The sequence below is a fragment of the Castor canadensis genome, chromosome 6 (assembly GCF_047511655.1).
Source record: "Castor canadensis chromosome 6, mCasCan1.hap1v2, whole genome shotgun sequence".
In the NCBI taxonomy this organism is placed as follows: Eukaryota; Metazoa; Chordata; class Mammalia; order Rodentia; family Castoridae; genus Castor; species Castor canadensis.
Genome location: NC_133391.1, coordinates 150,239,776 through 150,243,981, shown reverse-complemented (window position 1 = coordinate 150,243,981; position 4,206 = coordinate 150,239,776). Strand labels below are relative to the sequence as shown.

General features: G+C 35.0%; 1 non-coding gene across 1 annotated transcript; it reads left to right on the top strand.

Annotated features, from left to right (window-relative positions):
- Nucleotides 1–3,397: 3,397 nt before the first annotated feature.
- Nucleotides 3,398–3,529, top strand: LOC141424517 (small nucleolar RNA SNORA51). Its single transcript, XR_012449427.1, has one exon. It is a non-coding gene; the product is annotated as a small nucleolar RNA SNORA51 (small nucleolar RNA).
- The last annotated feature ends 677 nt before the right edge of the window (nucleotides 3,530–4,206 follow it).

The following is a 4,206-nucleotide window of genomic DNA, read 5'->3' as shown; positions in this document are numbered from 1 at the left end:
TCCAACACAACATGATAGATACCTACTGTCACAGCATTAATCAGTACCCTAGAGTGCAAGACTTCCAACTTAAGACATTTTACCTACTCATTTATGTGAAGTTAGCCAGGTTCAGAAAGCCAAAACCTGCATGTTTCCCCTCATATGAAGAATATAGACCTAAAACAAACACAGCAATATTACAAAACAAACAGGTTACGCTAAGGGGAGGTCACATGTGAGAGGGGGAGGATAAAAGAAGGAAGTTAAGGTGAATATGATTGATGTAATCTCCATACAAGAATGAATACAGAGTTTTTAAACCAGTTGAAACAACCACAAGAAAGGGACCAAGGTAGAAAGAAGAAAAATAGAGGAGATGAATCAAATCAGGCTATAATACATATATACATGGAAACTCCCCATGTAGCTATCTTAAACAAGCAAAAATGTCATTTTTTTGTTTTACAAAATTGGAGAACAGGAGCGTAGAACAGGTTCTGCCTTGTGGGGGAGGGTTGGTACCAGTGGAAAGAGGGAGGAGGTGGGGAACAGTGTAGGGGGGGAGTATGGTACAAATACTGTGTACACATGTACATGGTGCCTATTGAAACTATTCCAGGAATGGCGAGGGGAGGCAGATAAAGGAGAATGACAGAAAGGGGTGAATTCAAGTATGATTTATTTGATATACTGTAAGAACCTTTGCAAATGCCACAATGTACCCCCACCCAGCACAGCAACAAAAGAAGTTACCTATTGGAGGTGTTGCAATTTATTAGCCATATATTTTTAATCCACTGGTTTGGCATGTGGGAGAGATAGATACAAATATTTGTTGGCAATTTTATGAATAAGTGAATGAATGATAATATGTAGAAATTGAATCAGATTAGAAAGTACCTTTACCTTCTTTGAATCTAAGGAAGGTTTGGTAAAGAACCACTTTCAGATATTCTAAGCATTAATTTTTATTGGCTTCTCATGACAAATCTTAGCATAGTTAATAATGAATGGTATGTTCTTTTATGGTTCCACCATTTTGCATATTAATTTACGTTGATGGTTCTAGACTAAAAGCCATCACTGCAGACATACTTTTTCCCAAACATCCAGCACCAGAAAATAAAAAGATTTGACCAAGTCAGTGGATTTAAATTTCTTCATGAGAATTAGCATTAGTAACTTCCTTAGATCATTTTTAAAACACATATTTGCAACAAAAATCATTATTAAGTCACAAAACAGGGTAAAAAGAACCTATGAGTATCTAAGAGTATAGCTTCATCTAGCAGTTTCAGCCATCATTATCCAAACTGTTTTCATACTTTGAAAAGCTAAACCATGTCTAATGGTATCCTCACTAATAGCAGAAAGACATTTGAATAAATTCATTTTTAAGGGATCATTGAGTGCCTTAGCTAGTTATACCAGAAGCCCACAGTAATCAGAGAGAGCATTGCTTGCCTTCTCCTATGGCTTCTTCATTAACAGTGGTAATAACGACAATAGTTAGTTCATAACTAGTACATTGTTAAGACAATCCCTGGGGTGCCCTTATACACTCTATTTAATTTTGGCTTCCGGTTCGGTCAGTTTATTTTGTGAGCCAATTGCCTCCCTGCCATTCCTAGCTCTCCAGAGTTTGCCTAAGTTATGGAAATCAAGCTGTTTTCTTTCTGCTTCATGCATCACTGCTAACAACAGCCAAATAGCTGAACATAGAATTCAGTCTTCTGTGCGTAGGCTCTGTGAGCATCTGAAAATACACAACTTTATTTTTGAAGTCAGAATTCAGTCCCTGGTTTGTTAAGAAGGCGATCTTGTCCATGTCTACCTCTTATGGATGTGTTTGCCACTAATACATCCATTTGATTTTGTTGCTTTCTTACTAAATACTTACTCTTGTGTCCTCTTTCAATTATTTGGTCAGCCCTCAATATGGTTGTTTATCTTCAGTATCTCACAATGTCTTAAATGTTTTTTACACCCACACCATCACACACAGCACTTTGATTACTCTTTTATACACAGTAGTCATCTAATAAGTACTCACTATTAAACAACAGCTAAGCCAATTAGTGTGTAGCTCATACTTCTTAGCAGATATGGACACAGAAAGCTACCTGTAACTCTGCCATTTTAACGTTCAGATTTATCACTTGCAAACAATGATACAGGATGGTATTTTTCATATAGTTCCTAGGGCAGTGCAAATTAGTTCAGGTTTCCATTGAGTTAGTCTCCAGACAAGACACAACAGATTACGGTAATGCAATTTCCCAGTAATTCTTCCCCATGAGTATTTTTCATATCCCTGAATCTATGTGCCTTCCATGCACATACTTCTAAGTAGGATAGCTATAAAAAATGAAATGGAAAGAACAGATAATTACAGAATAAACAGAGTATTGTTTTTATGCTTGAATGATCCAAATTAGTTGTATACATTGATTTATCATATTGATAACCACTATAAACTATTTTATTTCTGTTCAGGGAAATTCTTCTCCTCCTGAAATTGATGTCAAAATTTTGGAACAAGTCTTCTGCTTAAAACTTTTGAATGATTATGGAAATTATTCCATAAAGTTAGAGAAAAATCAAAATCTCTAACCACAGAATCCCGTCATTCATCAGTATGTTGTTATTAAAATGAATAGAAGTAAATGTTACTTGGGCATTTGTTTTCATTAAGAAAGTTTTATAATGCTATTCTTCACCCTTACAACATGAAATGATTTCAAACTTTGCAAAGGAGACTGTGGAAACCACAGACTCCTCCATTTTTTTTAGCAATTTAATTTCCTCCAGTCCTGATTCTATTAGTGTAACATAAATTATAACAAAAATTTAATAAAGTGGACAGTTAAGTGGATTTAATCTATTCTCTTCAGAAAAAATAAGATTAACCAGATAAGATGCAGATTTGAAAAATATTTTAACCTGTAAGGTAAAACAGAAATCAAAAACATTTCTGAAACTACCTACTCAGATAATTAAGGGAAATAATTTTAAGGATGAAAATAAAGGGTAGCAAGCAAAATAGCAATGAGTTTTTTTCTTTAAGAAATAATTAACCTTTAGAAAGGCTTTCTGTCAATGCAGCCTTTGTCAGTTAACAGAGTCAGACACATTCCTGAAAAGCAGATAGCAGGAAGTCAATCCTGATTGTAGTCAGTCTCTAAGGATGTAAGATTTCCCAAGTTTTTCTTCTCATTTTTGAAAGGTGCAGTTTCTCTTTTTGATTATTATATGTTATTTTTCATCCTACAGATTAATGCAACACATTAAAATCATGAATATATGTGTATCGCATGCAGAGAATTTGCAACAGTGTTAACATGCAGCCTCAGTAAGAGTTCATTAGGCACCTGATCAGAAGCAGACGTTAATTATGGTGAGCATAAGAAAAAATGGCCTCCTGGTGCTTACCCCAGGCTGTGTTCTTACACTGACTATACAGAAAGAGGAAGCAAAGTAAACCTACCCCAAATACATCTCAGCCCAGGCCTTGTGCCTGGTCTGTGTTGTGAGTGTGGAGACAAAGGGTAAGAGAAAAAAAAAAAAGAAGAAGAAAAAATACAACTTTATGTTCTGGACAGGCTTTTTCAAGTCCTTCCTGGACCTAGTTTTCACTTTTTCCCAGTTGTCAGATAAACACATTTCTAGAAAACAATAAATGCCTAAGAGATAGCTGATGAATTAAAAATTAGAATAGAATTTAGCAGAATAAAATAAGATTAAAATTCACCTCTCTGGGACAAATCTGGCATGAATTAACTATTCTAAAGAACCCATTTTTGGGTTTTTCCTCCCTCATTTAAGAAAAAGTTCCTTTTCATTAATTGATCTCCTAATCATTTGCTCACTGTGGTTAAGATTAGCTCAGGATTCAAAATAATGTACCATGACTTTTCAGGAATAACTCTAAACCAATTGTGAACAGCATTACTATCTACAGATAAGACCTCATGTTCATCTATGCATGTATATGTCTTTTAGGGAAAGGAAAGAGATGAGGCACTTTGTGCTGAAAAAATAATTGGCCTCAGACTTCAACACAATGATTTAGATATTATGAGGGCGATTAGAAGAACCCTGGCCACTTTGGGAGCAACAGTTTCAATAAGAGAGGCTTTAAATATACTGTTTATGTATAGTTAATTAAAATCAAGACAATTCCCCAAACTTTTCTTTGGAGTCATACAATAAATCTCATTGCCA